The 19,361-nt window shown below is 39.2% G+C and overlaps 1 non-coding gene across 1 annotated transcript; it reads left to right on the plus strand.

Moving 5' to 3' along the window:
- The first annotated feature begins 10,174 nt into the window (after nucleotides 1–10,174).
- LOC112724720 (small nucleolar RNA R71) lies at nucleotides 10,175–10,282 on the plus strand. Its single transcript, XR_003163869.1, has one exon. It is a non-coding gene; the product is annotated as a small nucleolar RNA R71 (small nucleolar RNA).
- Nucleotides 10,283–19,361: the final 9,079 nt, after the last annotated feature.

The raw sequence follows: 19,361 nt of genomic DNA on the forward strand, positions 1-19,361 counted from the left end.
TTAGCCTTCCCTCATCTCATTTGTCACCTCTATAATTCAGTTGGAATTAACATAGAGGGAGACATCCTCATTGATGAGGACAAGCCCATCACTAAAAAAAGGATGGAGCAAACAAGAGATCCCACTCATCATGAAATCCCTGAGATGCCTCAAGGGATGCACTTTCCTCCACAAAACTATTGGGAGCAAATCAACACCTCCCTAGGAGAATTGAGTTCCAACATGGGACAACTAAGGGTGGAGCACCAAAAACATTCCATCCTCCTCCATGAAATTAGAGAAGACCAAAGAATCATGAGAGAGGAGCAACAAAGGCAAGGAAGAGATGTTGAGGAGCTCAAGCACTCCATAAGATCTTCAAGAGGAAGAACAAGCCGCCATCACTAAGGTGGACCCGTTCTTTAATTTCCTTGTTCTTTATTTTTTTGTTTTTCGAATTTTTATGCTTATGTTTATCTATGTTTGTGTCTTATGATCATTAGTGTCTAAGTGTCTATGCCTTAAAGTTATGAATGTCCTATGAATCCATCACCTTTCTTAAATGAAAAATGTTCTTAATTAAAAAAAAGAGAAAAATTGCATGAATTTTGAATTTTATAACAGATTAATTATTTTGATGTGGTGGCAATACTTTGACTTCTGAATGTATGTTTGAACAGTGCATATGTCTTTTGAATTTGTTGTTCATGAATGTTGGCTCTTGAAAGAATGATGAAAAAAAGGAGACATGTTACTGAGGATCTGAAAAATCATAAAAATGATTCTTGAAGCAAGAAAAAGTAGTGAATACAAAAAAAAAAGAGAGAGATTATGTGCGAAAAAAAAAAAGAGAAAGAAAGCAGAAAAAGCCAATAGCCCTTTAAACCAAAAGGCAAGGGTAAAAATAAAGTCGTGATCCAAGGCAAAAAGAGTGTGCTTAAGAACCCTGGACACCTCTAATTGGGGACTCTAGCAAAGCTGAGTCACAATCTGAAAAGGTTCACCCAGTTATGTGTCTGTGGCATGTATGTATCCGGTGGTAATACTGGAAGACAGAGTGCTTTGGGCCACGGCCAAGACTCATAAAGTAGCTGTGTTCAAGAATCATCATACTTAACTAGGAGAATCAATAACACTATCTAGATTCTGAGTTCCTATAGAAGCCAATCATTCTGAATTTCAAAGGATAAAGTGAGATGCCAAAACTGTTCAGAGGCAAAAAGCTAAAAGCCCCGCTCATCTAATTAATACTGATCTTCATAGATGTTTTTAGAATTCATTCCATATTCTCTTCTTTTTATCTTATTTGATTTTCAGTTGCTTGGGGACAAGCAACAATTTAAGTTTGGTGTTGTGATGAGCGGATAATTTATACGCTTTTTGGCATTGTTTTTAGTATATTTTTAGTATGTTTTAGTTAGTTTTTATTATATTTTTATTAGTTTTTAGTTAAAATTCACTTTTCTGGACTTTACTATGAGTTTGTGTGTTTTTCTATGATTTCAGGTATTTTCTGGCTAAAATTGAGGGACCTGAGCAAAAATCTGATTCAGAGGCTGAAAAGGACTGCAGATGCTGTTGGATTCTGACCTCCCTGCACTCGAAGTAGATTTTATGGAGCTACAGAAACTAAATTGGAGCGCTCTCAATTGCGTTGGAAAATAGACATCCTGGGATTTCCATAAATGTATAATAGTCCATACTTTACCCGAGATTTGACGGCCCAAACAGGCGTTCCAAGTCAGCTCAAGAATTCTGGTGTTAAACGTCGGAACTGGCACAAGAATGGGAGGTAAACGCCCAAATTGGCAGAAAAGCTGGTGTTTAACTCCAAGAAAAGTTTCTACACATGAAAGCTTCAATGCTCAGCCCAAGCACACACCAAGTGGGCCCGGAAGTGGATTTTTATGTAATTTACTCATCTTTGTAAACCCTAAGCTACTAGTTATCTACAAATAGGACCTTTTGCTATTGTATTAAAGAATCTTTTGAGCATGTTTTTATGATTGAACCCTCTTTGGGAGGCTGGCCATTCGGCCATGCCTATACCTTGTTCTTATGAATTTTCAACGGTGGAGTTTCTACACACCATAGATTAAGGTGTGGAGCTCTGCAGTACCTCGAGTATCAATGCAATTACTATTGTTCTTCTATTCAATTCGGCTTAGTCTTGTTTTAAGATATCATTTGTTCCTCATCTATCCGTGACACTCATCATCATTCTCACCTATGAACGTGTGCCTGACAACCACCTCCGTTCTACCTTAGATTGAGTGGATATCTCTTGGATCCCTTAATCGGAATCTTCGTGGTATAAGCTAGAATTGATGGCGGCATTCAAGAGAATCCGGAAGGTCTAAACCTTGTCTGTGGTATTCTGAGTAGGATTCAAAGATTGAATGACTGTGACGAGCTTCAAACTCGCGATTGTGGGGCGTTAGTGACAGACGTAAAAGAATCACTGGATTCTATTCCGACATGATCGAGAACCGACAGATGAATAGCCGTGCTGTGACGGAGTGCGTTGAACATTTTCACTGAGAGGACGGGACTGTATCCATTGACAATGGTGATGCCCAACATACAGCTTGCCATAGAAAGGAGTAAGAAGGATTGGATGAAGACAGTAGGAAAGCAGAGAGACAGAAGGGACAAAGCATCTCCATACGCTTATCTGAAATTCTCACCAATGAATTACATAAGTATCTCTATCTTTATTTTATGTTTTATTCATCTTTTATTTATCAATCCTCCATAACCATTTGAATCCGCCTGACTGAGATTTACAAGATGACCATAGCTTGCTTCATACCAACAATCTCTGTGGGATCGACCCTTACTCGCGTAAGGTTTATTACTTGGACGACCCAGTGCACTTGCTGGTTAGTTGTGCGAAGTTGTGATAAAGAGTTGAGATTGCAATTGAGCGTACCATGTTGATGGCGCCATTGATGATCACAATTTTGTGCACCACTGTCGTTAAGCATCTCCCACTCACAATAGAAATAGAAGGACTTTTAGGTTTGTAGCGGCTTAATTATCGCATCCGGATTTCAAAAATCTAGTTCTGAATTCCTGGCAGGTCAATTATTCCTGGAAGGAAGGAGCCAACAATTTAAAAATTGCTCTAAAGGATTAGAATGAGAATGTATTTGGAGATATTTTTAAAAAGAAGAAAACTCTTTTAAGACGTCTCCAGGGCATTGCATCTAGCTTGGCCAACAGCAATAATTATTTCCTCATTATCCTTCAGAAGCAAATTTGGAGAAAATATGAGGAGGTCCTATCTCATGAGGAATTACTGTGGTATCAAAATTCCAGGTGTAAGTGGATTGAGTTTCGAGACCGTAACACTAAATACTTCCATGGTTCTACTATGGTTGGAAGAAAAAGAAACAAAATCTCTTCTCTGGTTGATGATAATGTTAATATCATTACTGATCCTGGTCTTCTTGAATCCCTGGCAACCTCTTTTTTCTTGACTTTGTACTATGACTCTCTCCTTGAGGTTCCCTTTGTGATTAATAACTCCTTCCCTTGTCTTAGTGATGAGGATATAACTCATATTGGCAGAATAGTCACTGATTTAGAAATAAGGGAGGCTACCTTTCCTATGGGAAGTTTCAAAGCTCCTAGAAGAGATGGTCTTCAAGCTATTTTCTATCAGAGCCAGTGGGACGTCATTGGGGCTGATTTATGTGATCTGGTAAAGCGTCTCTTCTATACCCCAGAAGAGATTGGAGATATTGGTCGGAGCCAGCAGTGGGTCTAGGAATTTTCCAAAAAAATAGAGTTGGCGTTGCGAGTATAGACCCAAACCCACAATCGACTCTCGACCAAAGTTTGAATTCAAAAATGTCACAATTCAAAACCAATTCAAAACCAGGAATGTTTAATTCCTGGGTCGTTGGTGGATGAAATTGTGATCATCAATGGCGTCATCAACATGGTACGCTCAATTGCAATCTCAACTCTTTATCACAACTTCGCACAACTAACCAGCAAGTGCACTGGGTTGTCCAAGTAATAAACCTTACGCGAGTAAGGGTCGATCCCACAGAGATTGTTGGTATGAAGCAAGCTATGGTTATCTTGTAAATCTCAACCAGGCGGATTCAAATGGTTATGGAGGATTAATGATTAAAAGATAAATAAAACATAAAATAAAGATAGAGATACTTATGTAATTCATTTGTGAGAATTTCAGATAAGCGTATGGAGATGCTTGGTCCCTTCCGTCTCTCTGCTTTCCTACTGTCTTCATCCAATCCTTCTTACTCCTTTCCATGGCAAGCTGTATGTTGGGCATCACCGTTGTCAATGGCTACAGTCCCGTCCTCTCAGTGAAAATGTTCAACGCGCTCTGTCACAGCACGACTATTCATCTGTCGGTTCTCGATCATGTCGGAATAGAATCCAGTGATTCTTTTGCATCTGTCACTAACGCCCCACAATCGCGAGTTTGAAGCTCGTCACAGTCATTCAATCCCTGAATCCTACTCAGAATACCACAAACGAGGTTTAGACCTTCCGGATTCTCAAGAATGGCCGCCAATGGATTCTAGCTTATACCACGAAGATTCTGATTAAGGAATCCAAGAGATATCCACTCAATCTAAGGTAGAACGGAGGTGGTTGTCAGGCACACGTTCATAGGTGAGAATGATGATGAGTGTCACGGATCATCACATTCATCAAGTTGAGAAACTCTATGGCACACGTTCATATGGTGTGTAGAAACTCTACCGTTGAAAATACATAAGAACAAGGTCTAGGCATGGCCGAATGGCCAGCCTCCCAAAGAGGGTTCAATCATAAAAACATGATCAAAAGATGATCCGAAGATTGAAAGATTCCCCCAAATACAATAGCAAAAAGGTCCTATTTATAGAGAACTAGTAGCCTAGGATTTACAGAAATGAGTAAATGACGTAAAAATCCACTTCCGGGCCCACTTGGTGTGTGCTTGGGCTGAGAATTGAAGCTTCCATGTGTAGAGACTTTTCTTGGAGTTAAACGCCAGTTTTTGTGCCAGTTTGGGCGTTTAACTCCCACTTTTGTGCCAGTTCCGGCGTTTAACGCCGGGAATTCTGAAGCTGACTTAGAACGCCTATTTGGGCCATCAAATCTCGGACAAAGTATGGACTATTATATATTGCTGGAAATCCCTGGATGTCTACTTTCCAACGCAATTAAGAGCGCGCCAATTGGGCTTCTGTAGCCCCAGAAAATCCACTTCGAGTGCAAGGAGGTCAGAATCCAATAGCATCTGCAGCCCTTTTCATCCTCTGAATCAGATTTTTGCTCAGGTCCCTCAATTTCAGCCAGAAAATACCTGAAATCACAGAAAAACACACAAACTCATAGTAAAGTCCAGAAAAGTGAATTTTAAATAAAAACTAATAAAAATATAATAAAAACTAACTAAAACATACTAAAAGCATACTAAAAACAATGCCAAAAAGCGTATAAATTATCCGCTCATCACAACACCAAACTTAAATTGTTGCTTGTTCCCAAGCAACTGAAAATCAAATAGGATAAAAAGAAGAGAATATACAATGAATTCCAAAAACATCTGTGAAGATCAGTATTAATTAGATGAGCGGGGCTTTTAGATTTTTGCCTCTAAACAATTTTGGCATCTCACTTTATCCTTTGAAGTTCAGAATGATTGGCTTCTATAGGAACTCAGAATCCGGATAGTGTTATTGATTATCCTAGTTAAGTATGATGATTCTTGAACACAGCTACTTTATGAGTCTTGGCCGTGGCCCAAAGCACTCTGTTTTCCAGTCTTACCACCGGATACATCCATGCCACAGACACATAACTGGGTGAACCTTTTCAGATTGTGACTCAGCTTTGCTAGAGTCCCCAATTAGAGGTGTCCAGGGTTCTTAAGCACACTCTTTTTGCTTCGGATCATGACTTTAACCGCTCAGTCTCAAGTTTTCACTTGACACCTTCACGCCACAAGCACATGGTTAGGGACAGCTTGGTTTAGCCGCTTAGGCCAAGATGTTATTCCTGTAGGCCCTCCTATCCACTGATGCTCAAAGCCTTGGATCCTTTTTATTATCCTTGCCTATTGGTTTAAAGGGCTATTGGCTTTTTCTGCTTGGTCTCTTTTTTTTTTTTTGAATTCACTGCTCTTTCTTGCTTCAAGAATCATTTTTATGATTTTTCAGATCCTCAGTAACATGTCTCCTTTTTCATCATTCTTTCAAGAGCCAACAATTTTAACATTAATGAACAAAAAATTCAAAAGACATATGCACTGTTCAAGCATACATTCAGAAGTCAAAAGTATTGCCACCACATCAAAATAATTAATCTGTTATAAAATTTGAAATTCATGCAATTGTTCTCTTTTTCAATTAAGAACATTTTTTATTTAAGAAAGGTGATGGATTCATAGGACATTCATAACTTTAAGGCATAGACACTAAGACACTAATGATCATAAGACACAAACATAAATAGAACATAAAGCATAATTTTCGAAAAACAGAAAAATAAAGAACAAGGAGATTAAAGAACGGGTCCACCTTAGTGATGGCGGCTTGTTCTTCCTCTTGAAGATCTTATGGAGTGCTTGAGCTCCTCAATGTCTCTTCCTTGTCTTTGTTGCTCCTCTCTCATGATTCTTTGATCTTCTCTAATTTCCTGGAGGAGGATGGAATGTTCTTGGTGCTCCACCCTTAGTTGTCCCATGTTGGAACTCAATTCTCCTAGGGAAGTGTTGATTTGATCCCAATAGTTTTGTGGAGGAAAGTGCATCCCTTGAGGCATCTCAGGGATTTCATGATGAGGAATTTCCTCATGTCCATGAGTGGGATCTCTTGTTTACTCCATCCTCTTCTTAGTGATGGGCTTGTCCTCATCAATGAGGATGTCTCCCTCTATGTTAATTCCAACTGAATTACAGAGGTGACAAATGAGATGAGGGAAGGCTAACCTTGCCAAGGTAGAGGACTTGTCTGCCACCTTATAAAGTTCTTGGGATATAACCTCATGAACTTCTACTTCCTCTCCAATCATGATGCTATGAATCATGATAGTCCGGTCTATAGTAGCTTCGGACCCGTTGCTAGTGGGAATGATTGAGCGTTGGATAAACTCCAACCATCCCCTAGCCACGGGCTTGAGGTCATGCCTTCTCAGTTGAACCGGCTTCCCTCTTGAATCTCTCTTCCATTGAGCGCCCTCTTCACAAATGTCTATGAGGACTTGGTCCAACCTTTGATCAAAGTTGACCCTTCTAGTGTAGGGGTGTTCATCTCCTTGCATCATGGGCAAGTTGAATGCCAACCTTACATTTTCCGGACTAAAATCTAAGCATTTCCCCCAAACCATTGTAAGCCAATTCTTTGGGTCTGGGTTTACACTTTGATCATGGTTCTTGGTGGTCCATGCATTGGCATAGAACTCTTGAACCATTAAGATCCCGACTTGTTGAATGGGGTTGGAGAGAACTTCCCAACCTCTTCTTCGGATTTCATGTCGGATCTCCGGATATTTACTTTTTTTGAGTTTGAAAGGGACCTCGGGGATCACCTTCTTCTTGGCCACAACTTCATAGAAGTGGTCTTGATACACCCTTGAGATGAATCTTTCCATCTCCCATGACTTGGAGGTGGAAGCTTTTGCCTTCCCTTTCCTCTTTCTAGAGGTTTCTCCGGCCTTAGGTGCCATAAATGGTTATGGAAAAATAAAAAGCAACACTTTTACCACACCAAACTTAGAAGGTTTGCTCGTCCTCGAGCAAAAGAAGAAAGAAAAGAGTAGAAGAGGAAGAAATAGAGGAGATGGAGGGGGCTTTGTGTTTTGGCCGGAGAAGTAGTGTTTAGGTTGTGTGAAAATGAAGGAGTGAAGATGGGTTTATATAGGAGTGGAGAGGGGGGTATGGTTCGGCCATTATGGGTGGGTTTGGGAGGGAAAGTGGTTTAAATTTGGATGGTGAGGTAGGTGGGGTTTTATGAAGGATGGATGTGAGTGGTGAAGAGAGTGGTGGGATTGGATAGGTGAGGGGTTTTTGGGGAAGAGGTATTGAGGTGATTGGTGAATGGGTGAAGAAGAGAGAGAGGTGGGGTAGGTGGGGATCTTGTGGGGTCCACAGATCCTGAGGTGTCAAGGATAGCTCATCCCTGCACCAAGTGGCGTGCAAAAATGCCCCTTTCTGCCAATCCTGGCGTTAAACGCCGGGCTGCTGCCCTTTTCTGGCGTTAAACGCCCAGAATGGTGCCAGACTGGGCGTTAAACGCCCATTTGCTGCCCTTACTGGCGTTTAAACGCCAGCAAGCTTTTCCTCCAGGGTGTGCTATTTTTCTTTCTATTTTTCATTCTATTTTTGCTTTTTCAATTATTTTTGTGACTTAACATGATCATCAACCTATAGAAAACATAAAATAACAATGGAAAATAGATAAATATAACATTGGATTGCCTCCCAACAAGTGCTTCTTTAATGTTAGTAGCTTGACAGAGGGCCCTCATGGAGCCTCACAGATGTTCAGAGTAATGTTAGAACCTCCCAACACCAAACTTAGAGTTTGAATGTGGAGGGTTCAACACCAAACTTAGAATTTGGTTGTGGCCTCCCGACACCAAACTTAGAGTTTGACTGTGGGGGCTCTGTTTGACTCTGTTTTGAGAGAAGCTCTTCATGCTTCCTCTCCATGGTTACAGAGGGATATCCTTGAGCCTTAAACACAAAGGATTCTTCATTCACTTGAATGATCAATTCTCCTCTGTCAACATCAATCACAGCCTTTGCTGTGGCTAGGAAGGGTCTGCCAAGGATGATGGATTCATCCATGCACTTCCCAGTCTCTAGGACTATGAAATCAGCAGGGATGTAATGGTCTTCAACCTTTACCAGAACATCCTCTACAAGTCCATAAGCTTGTTTTCTTGAATTGTCTGCCATCTCTAGTGAGATTCTTGCAGCTTGTACCTCAAAGATCCCTAGCTTCTCCATTACAGAGAGAGGCATGAGGTTTATGCTTGACCCTAGGTCACACAGAGCCTTCTCGAAGGTCATGGTGCCTAATGTACAAGGTATTGAGAACTTCCCAGGGTCCTGTCTCTTTTGAGGTAATATCTGCCTAGTCAAGTCATTCAGTTCTTTGGTGAGCAAAGGGGGTTCGTCCTCCCAAGTCTCATTACCAAATAACTTGTCATTTAGCTTCATGATTACTCCAAGGTACTTAGCAACTTACTCTTCAGTGACATCTTCGTCCTCTTCAGAGGAAGAATACTCATCAGAGCTCATGAATGGCAGAAGTAAATCCAATGGAATATCTATGGTCTCAGTGTGAGCCTCAGATTCCCATGGTTCCTCATTAGGGAACTTATTGGAGGCCAGTGGATGTCCATTGAGGTCTTCCTCAGTGGCGATCACTGCCTCTTCCTCCTCTCCAAATTCAGCCATGTTGATGGCCTTACACTCTCCTTTTGGATTCTCTTCTGTATTGCTTGAAAGAGTACTAGGAGGGAGTTCAGTAACTTTCTCACTCAGCTGACCCACTTGTGCCTCCAAGTTTCTAATGGAGGACTTTGTTTCAGTCATGAAACTTTGAGTGGTTTTGATTAGATCAAAGACCATGGTTGCTAAGTCAGAGTGGCTCTGCTTAGAATTCTCTGTCTGTTGCTGAGAAGATGATGGAAAAGGCTTGCCATTGCTAAACCTGTTTCTTCCACCATTATTGTTGTTGAAACCTTGTTGAGATCTCTGTTGATCCTTCCATGAGAGATTTGGATGATTTCTCCATGAAGGATTATAGGTGTTTCCATAGGGTTCTCCCATGTAATTCACCTCTTCCATTGATGGGTTCTCAGGATCATAAGCTTCTTCTTCAGATGAAGCGTCCTTAGTACTGCCTGGTGCAGCTTGCATTCCAGACATACTTTGAGAAATCATATTGACTTGCTGAGTCAATATTTTATTCTGAGCCAATATGGCATTCAGAGTATCAATCTCAAGAACTCTTTTCTTCTGATTCGTCCCATTGATCACAGGATTCCTTTCAGAAGTGTACATGAATTGGTTATTTGCAACCATTTCAATGAGTTCTTGAGCTTCTGCAGGCGTCTTCTTCAGATGAAGAGATCCTCCAGCAGAGCTGTCCAATGACATCTTGGACAGTTCAGACAGACCATCATAGAAGATACCTATGATGCTCCATTCAGAAAGCATGTTAGAAGGACACTTTCTGATCAATTATTTGTATCTTTCCCAAGCTTCATAGAGGGATTCACCTTCCTTCTGTCTGAAGGTTTGGACTTCCACTCTAAGCTTACTCAATTTTTGAGGTGGAAAGAACTTTGCCAAGAAGGCATTGACTAGCTTTTCCCAAGAGTTCAGGCTTTCTTTATGTTGTGAGCCCAACCATATCCTAGCTCTGTCTCTTACAGCAAAAGGGAATAGCATAAGTCTGTAGACCTCAGGGTCAACTCCATTGGTCTTGACAGTGTCACAGATTTGCAAGAATTCAGCTAAAAACTGATGAGGATCTTCCAATGGAAGTCCATGGAACTTGCAATTATGTTGCATTAGAGAAACTAATTGAGGCTTAAGCTCAAAGTTGTTTGCTCCAATGGCAAGGATAGAGATGCTTCTCCCATAGAAGTCGGGAGTAGGTGCAGTAAAGTCACCCAGCACCTTCCTTGCATTATTGTTATTTTCGGCTGCCATGTCTTCTTCTTGTTTGAAGATTTCTGTTAGGTCCTCTACAGAGAGTAGTGCTTTAGCTTCTCTTAGCTTTCGCTTCAAGGTCCTTTCAGGTTCAGGGTCAGCCTCAACAAGAATGCTTTTGCCTTTGCTCCTGCTCATATGAAAGAGAAGAGAACAAGAAAATATGGAATTCTCTATGTCACAGTATAGAGATTCTTTGAGATGTCAGAGGAAAATAAGAATAGAAGGAGGAGGTAGAATAAGAAGAATTCGAACTTATCAAGAGAGATAGAGTTCGAATTGTTGATAGTGGAGGAGTGTTAGTCCTTAAATAGAAGGATTTGAGAAGAGGGGAAGAATTTTCGAAAATGAATTAAAAGATTTTGAAGAAATTTTGAAAAATTGAAGAATGATTTTTGAAAATTAAAGTTGGGAAAGAAATAAAGTGATTTTTGAAAAAAGATTTTGAAATTAGAAATAAAAAAGATTGAAAATTATTTGGAAAAAGATGTGATTAAGAAGATATGATTGAAGAGTTATGGTTTTAAAAAGATATGATTGAGAAACAATTTAAAAAGATTTGATTTTTAAAATTAATGACTTGGCTAGCAAGAAATTTAAAGGATATGATTCAAACATTAAACCTTTCTTAACAGAAAAGGCAACATACTTGAAATGTTGAATCAAATCATTAATTGTAGGCAAGTATTTTTGAGAATGGAAAGAAATTGATTTTGAAAATATATGATTGAAAAGATATGGTTTGAAAAAGATTTGATTTTGAAAAATTATGAAAACTTGAAAAAAAAATTTGAATTAAAAACAAAATCTTCCCTCTTGTATCATCCTGGCGTTAAACGCCCAGAATGGTATCCATTATGGCATTTAACGCCCAAAATGCTACCCTTTTGGGCGTTAAACGCCCAGCCAGGTACCCTGGCTGGCGTTTAAACGCCAGTTTTCCTTCTTCACTGGGCGTTTTGAATGCCCAGCTTTTTCTGTGTAATTCCTCTGCTGCATGTTCTGAATCTTCAATTTTCTGTATTATTGACTTGAAAAGACAGAAATTAAAAAAAATTTTGAATTTTTAATGATGAGGAATAATCAAAATGCAACTAAAATCAAATAAACAATGCATGCAAGACACCAAACTTAGAAGTTTGTATACTATTGACACTAACAAATTGAGAATGCATATGAGAAACAACAAAGCACTCAAGACAAGAGAATTTAAAGATCAGAGCAAGGAAATCATCAAGAACAACTTGAAGATCAATGAAGAACATAATGCATGTAATTTTCGAAAATTAGAAGAATAAAGACATGCAATTGACACCAAACTTAAAATTAGACACTAGACTCAAACAAGAAACATAAAAATATTTTTGATTTTAAGATTTTATAAATTTTTTGTGCTTTTTCGAAAATTGAGTGGAAAAGAAAAACAAGGGTTCAAAATTCTTAATGAGAATTCCAAGAATCATTGCAATGCTAGTCTAAGACTCTGGTCCAGGAATTAGACATGGCTTCACAGCCAACCAAGCTTTCAGTGAAAGCTCCGGTCCAAAACACTAGACATGGCCAATGGCCAGCCAAGCTTTAGCAGATCATTGCTCACAACAGCAAAATTGATAGAAATCAACAAGCTCTTGTGATGATAAGTTGAAACCTCGGTCCAAAAGATTAGACATGGCTTCACAGCCAGCCATACTTCAACAATCATCATGAAACTCTAGAATCCCTTCTTAAAAACTCTGAAGAATAAAATACAAATATTTTTTTGTATTTTTGAAAAATTTTCGAAAAGTAAAAAGCTTAAACATAAAATAAAATTACCTAATCTAAGCAATAAGATGAACCGTCAGTTGTCCAAACTCAAACAATCCCCGGCAACGGTGCCAAAAACTTGGTGCACGAAATTGTGATCATCAATGGCGCCATCAACATGGTACGCTCAATTGCAATCTCAACTCTTTATCACAACTTCGCACAACTAACCAGCAAGTGCACTGGGTCGTCCAAGTAATAAACCTTACGCGAGTAAGGGTCGATCCCACGGAGATTGTTGGTATGAAGCAAGCTATGGTCATCTTGTAAATCTCAGTTAGGCGGATTCAAATGGTTATGGAGGATTAATGATTAAAAGATAAATAAAACATAAAATAAAGATAGAGATACTTACGTAATTCATTGGTGAGAATTTCAGATAAGCGTATAGAGATGCTTGGTCCCTTCTGTCTCTCTGCTTTCCTACTGTCTTCATCCAATCCTTCTTACTCCTTTCCATGGCAACCTGTATGTTAGGCATCACCGTTGTCAATGGCTACAGTCCCGTCCTCTCAGTGAAAATGTTCAACGCGCTCTGTCACAGCACGGCTATTCATCTGTCGGTTCTCGATCATGTCAGAATAGAATCCAGTGATTCTTTTGCGTCTGTCACTAACGCCCCACAATCGCGAGTTTGAAGCTCGTCACAGTCATTCAATCCCTGAATCCTACTCAGAATACCACAGACGAGGTTTAGACCTTCCGGATTCTCAAGAATGGCCGCCAATGGATTCTAGCTTATACCACGAAGATTCCGATTAAGGGATCCAAGAGATATCCACTCAATCTAAGGTAGAATGGAGGTGGTTGTCAGGCACACGTTCATAGGTGAGAATGATGATGAGTGTCACGGATCATCACATTCATCAAGTTGAGGAACAAGTGATATCTTAGAACAAGAATAAGCTGAATTGAATGGAAGAACAATAGTAATTGCATTAATACTCGAGGTACAGCAGAGCTCCACACCTTAATCTATGGTGTGTAGAAACTCTACCGTTGAAAATACATAAGAACAAGGTCTAGGCATGGCCGAATGGCCAGCCTCCCAAAGAGGGTTCAATCATAAAAACAAGATCAAAAGATGATCCGAAGATTGAAAGATTCCCCCAAATACAATAGCAAAAAGGTCCTATTTATAGAGAACTAGTAGCCTAGGGTTTACAGAAATGAGTAAATGACGTAAAAATCCACTTCCGGGCCCACTTGGTGTGTGCTTGGGCTGAGCATTGAAGCTTCCATGTGTAGAGACTTTTCTTGGAGTTAAACGCCAGCTTTTGTGCCAGTTTGGGCGTTTAACTCCCACTTTTGTGCCAGTTCCGGCGTTTAACGCCGGGAATTCTGAAGCTTACTTGGAACGCCTGTTTGGGCCATCAAATCTCAGGCAAAGTATAGACTATTATATATTGCTGGAAAGCCTTGGATGTCTACTTTCTAACGCAATTGAGAGCGCGCCAATTGGGCTTCTGTAGCTCCAGAAAATCCACTTCGAGTGCAGGGACGTTAGAATCCAACAGCATCTGCAGCCCTTTTCAGCCTCTGAATCAGATTTTTGCTCAGGTCCCTCAATTTCAGCCAGAAAATACCTGAAATCACAGAAAAACACACAAACTCATAGTAAAGTCCAGAAAAGTGAATTTTAAATAAAAACTAATAAAAATATAATAAAAACTAACTAAAACATACTAAAAGCATATTAAAAACAATGCCAAAAAGCGTATAAATTATCCGCTCATCAGTCGTCTCCCAAGGACACTTGGGATCAATAAGTGTGCAATTCCGGTTATAGTGATCAGGAGGTTTTCAATAAAGAGATGAACGTATAAAGTAATAAAAGAACATGCAAAATTATAATGATTGAACTAATTAGTGAAGAAATTAAAGAACCGACTATGCACTATAAACAAGTAAAGTATAAAAGAGATTAACATTGGTGTGTATAAAAGATTGAAAGCATAAAGAAGGGTCTTGACTTGGAGTGAGCTAAGGGTCCTTTCCTTCTTGGAACCACAACTATGACAATTATAATGGATTAGTCACTTGATCAACCCTCACATCGGAGAGTAAGTTAAATGAGCATAAGTGTTCTTAACCTACAAATCCTAAATTGCTTGCTAATTGCCTTGGCAACAAATTAGCATTAGTGGGAACAAGAACAATTAACAATCCAAGAATTGACACTAAATATTGGACATTCCAACTCTAGGAACCCAATTGCTCACTTTCCCCAAGCCAAGAGCTAGAAATTTAAGCCTAAAACCATGGTTGATATTTTGTCAAACATTTGGTGGGCAAAAACATTAAACATGGGAAAAATGAGAAAATGCTTGAAATTAAAAGCAACAAATGATCTCAATCAACAAGAATAACACAAGAAAGCATGAAACAAATATCAAACATCAAATTCATCAACAAGAAATTGAAACTGCAAAAGAGAAGGAAAATTGAACTATAACTTGAATTATAAGAAAGAGTAAGAACAATATAACTATAAAGAGTAATAACAAAGAGATACTTACAATGGAAGCTAGCAAAATCCAAGATCAAAAATGGAAATGGCACTTGAATATAAAACCCTAATATAAACCCTAATAGAGATGATAAAAAAGTTAAAGAAAAACTATACTAAAGCTTCCTACCACTACTCCTAGACTACCCTAATGATATGCTATGTTATTGTCCTCATTTTTCCTTCAATATGAGCTAAATGGCTTCAGAAATAGGCCTCCAATCCACCAAAATCGCGAGTCACGTGCCTTTTTAATGAATGCATGTGCGGACACCTGTGTGTATGCACAGACTTGTGCGTCCACACACTTTGCGAAAATCTCTTCCTGTGCATATGCACAAATAGTTGTGCGCACGCACACTAGGCGATACTCTGAATGACCGCGCGACGCGATCGAAGTGGTCCACATGCACACGTGGCTCTGATTTGATGGTTGTGCGTACGCACGCATGTCTGTACGTACGCACACGTCTCTGTACTCATCTCCTTTGATTCTTCATGCTTCCTCCACTTTGCATGCTCTTCTTCCATTTTCTCCAAGCCATTCCTACCTTATACATTTGAAATCACTCACAAACAACATCAAGGCATCGAATGGAAGGCAAATGGAATAAAATAGGCTAAATTAGGCACAAAAGAGCATGTTTTCATAATCAAGCACAAATTAGGAGGAAAGTTCAAAAGTATGCTATTCAAAGGAATAAGTGCAAGTTTATACGATGAAATCCATTCAATTCCAACCAAAAATTATCATCAAATATGGATTCATCAATTCTCCCACACTTAAACACTAGCATGTCCTCATGCTAAACACATTCAAAGGAGATTGATGAAAGGGAAAACGACTTATTCTATACTCTACTTAAATGCATGCAACTATCCTAAAGATATTTACCAATATGTACTATGCTAAGAGTTGGTAGAAACAAACCATGAAATTCCAATCCATCACAAGAAAGCTTTAGGGCCAACACAAAGAGTTCATGCACGAAGATCAATACCCAAAGAATTGAATTGAAATTTTCAAAACTATCTAATCAAACAACTTGCAAGAAGATACAATATGGGACGTGAGAACATAGAATTGAGCGATTAAACCCCTCACCGGATGTGTGTTCACTCAATTCGCTCAGTGTTTAGGGTTTAACAACTCAATTCTCCTTTTATCATGCTTTTCACAGATTTGCAAGTCATCTAACAATCAACTAGTATTTGATGCATGAATAACAAATAGCATGAGGTCTTTGGAGGGATGTAATGGGGCTAGGGTTCAGATAGGATGAATATGGTCAAGTGGACTTAAAGAATTAGTTCTTTGATTAGCTTGAGTGTCCACCTAATCCTATATCACCTATGTACACATAACAATACAACCTATCCACCCATTTTTTTTTCTCTCACCTCACTCATGCATTTTCTTTTCAAAATATGGCATATGCATCCTTTATTTAACTCTTTTATTTCATACTTTACTATGCACAAGTTTTTTTTTTTTGAAATTGAACTATAGATGCACATGTCTTAATTAATGAAATGCATGAGCATTACCTAATTGCCAAAAAATTTTCCTCAATGAGTTCATGCCTCTATCACCCATGTTTCCCAAAATTCCCCTACACTTAGAATATACACACTAATCCACCCAAGCTAATCAAAGAGTAATTCAGGGACATCAATGGTTTTTCGCTTAAGGGGAGTAATGTGCTTAACATCAGAACAAAAGGGGATTTGCAGGCTCAAAGGAGTTCACAAAGGTGAATGCAAGGGTTGGCCATATAGGTTAGTGAGTTTAATATCAAAGATGGCCTTAATCATGCTAAATGAATCCAAACACAAATACAGGACATAAAGAATCATGGAAATCAATGATCACAATCAAAAAGGAGTATAATCACATGAGAAAAAACATTATGGTTGAAAAATGCAACCATCTATTAGAGCTCAAATCTCACAAGGTATGTTATTCTAGCTCTTTTCTATGTTCTACAAACAAATTACTCCAAGCAAGTTGGCAAACACAAAATTTCCTTCAATTTAATCAATGGCACGCCCTAGAAAAGATTTCATGGAAATTATTTGGTGTTTCACCACACTTATTCATTCTATCATACAACATGCAAATATTAACTACCATGAATATTAAAGAAATATTTACAAACTAGTCAAACAAGATGAAATAGAAATAAAACTACTCAAAATGAAGGAAAAGACATAAAAGAAACATTGCAAAGTGCTTTGAAAAGAAAAATTTTACCCCCTTTTGAAATCATCGATCCTCCCCCACACTTAGTTTGTGCACTGTCCTCCGTGCATACTTATAATCTAGGAGAATGAGAGCCTTGGGGGTCCACCTTCAGCTGGTGGTCTAAGAAGTGGGTTGGTCGCCTTCATCTTGCTCCTCCCCAACTAGCTTGGATGAATCCTCAGGAGTTCGGATGGGGTCTCTTCCTTCTAGTTTTGCATCTATACACTCGAAACACTTGCTCTCTAGAAGCCCCATGTGGTAGATATCGTCCAAGATGTCTTGGTACAAGTTCGAAAGAGATCCGAGAATCGGTAAAGGAGTTGATGAAGTTGGTAGACTTGATGGTGGTGCTGTGGGTGCTTTACTCTTTGAGGGTGTTTTCTTTGATGATTCTTTCAAATCCCCCCTCAATATGAATTTGTTTCCTCTAGGAATCTCGAACATGATGTTCGTTTGTTGCCTCTCTACCCCCGCTGCCTTTGCCACGCACATCACCATCGATGGAAAAGGGATGTTAATCTTTTTTTTCTCAATGAGTTTCCAAATCGACTTGCGCATCAAATGTATAATGGCTATATTCTTTCCTTCCATAATAGCCCAAAGTAGCAAAGCAGTTCTAAATCTGACATGGGTAGAATGGGTGCAGGGAATGATGTAGTCCACCACAATATGATGCCATATACGAGCTTCGGCATTTAAATCGGAGTAAGATATAGTTGCGGGAACAAATTTCCTCCCTTTGCTAAACTCCCATGAAGCACTGGGACGGCCAATTCTCTTAAGAATAGGAGCCAAAGACATCCTCTCCTTGAACACATTCGCTTTGATCCTTGAATAATCATCCTTCTCAGGTGGAATGTGGGGGATCTTCAGAAGAGCTTCTAGAGCTTGGTTGGAAGTGTCCAACCTTTTTCCCCAGAGGAATACTGACTCCGCTTCCCAAGCTTGGTAGTTGGCATAAAATTCCCTCACCATGGATTCATTAACTTCAATTGGGTCCTTCTCAAGAAATTCCCAATGAAGTGAGGCAATCTGTTCATGGATGACCGCCTTGTATTTGCTTGGAACCTTTAGCGTTCGCTCCCAATGGATTGTCCGTTTCTCAATTCTTTCATATTGGAAGTCGGCTCTTTGGTTAACCAAGGCAGTTGGGTTTTCACTCGGGCGATCTATGAAGAATGACCGAGGTGGACTAGTTGTAGGTTGCACAACCGGTGGCGTAATCGGGGCTTTACCTTTCTTCCACATCCTAAAAAGAAAACAAAAGATTTCAAGATCGTAGGACAACAATAAATTAATATCAATGAGGAAGCACTAATAAAGTAAAGAAAACTAAATTCTTAATTGGAAGCTTGAAAATAGTGTGATTCACAAGAAAGGCGGTGTGTATATTCCAATGGTGCGCGTGGTTGGAACACACACACCGGCGCTGGACACAATGGCAATCACACTTTTAGGCAACTCGACGCTTCACAATTAAGTGCTTAAGTTGCAAATGTAAAGCATAGAAATGAAAGCAACTTCAAGCAAGCACAATATGATTCCTTTGAATTCTTTGAATGGAATGGTCATTGAAGTTGTTAGCATTAAAGTTCCTTGACAAAAAGGTTGTACAAAACAATAATCATTCACTCAAAGAGGAAATGTCAATTGTTCATCCTCAAGAAGAGGTAATCACATGTACAACGTTCTTAATTCAAAGCCAAAAGATGTCCGATCAAGACATCGGCAAAAGTTGAACATTTGTAAAGTGGTTACCCAATTGAAATTCCAAGATGAACGATGAAACTTAGATTCCACAAACACAATGCACTTGCAACTAAAATCACCCATTAACAAAGTACACAAGTCTTGGAAGATGTGGGTGGTTGAGCTTAAAGCATACAAGCAATGAAATGCATTGATAAAATAATTTGATCAACATCAAAATTCACAATTGAAGTTGCACGGTTCATACAATATGCCTAACAAAAGAAAAATTGAAAGCATATGATGGCCAAGTCATATGAATCAAACAAAATGTTCGTTGAGGCATTTCATCGAACATGTGGTATGTAATGTGCAAGTTCATCACAATTAAGCTCAAATTTGATCATAATCAACCCCAACAATCAAGCATCAAC

This window comes from Arachis hypogaea, chromosome 11 (genome assembly GCF_003086295.3).
Source record: "Arachis hypogaea cultivar Tifrunner chromosome 11, arahy.Tifrunner.gnm2.J5K5, whole genome shotgun sequence".
Lineage (NCBI taxonomy): Eukaryota > Viridiplantae > Streptophyta > Magnoliopsida > Fabales > Fabaceae > Arachis > Arachis hypogaea.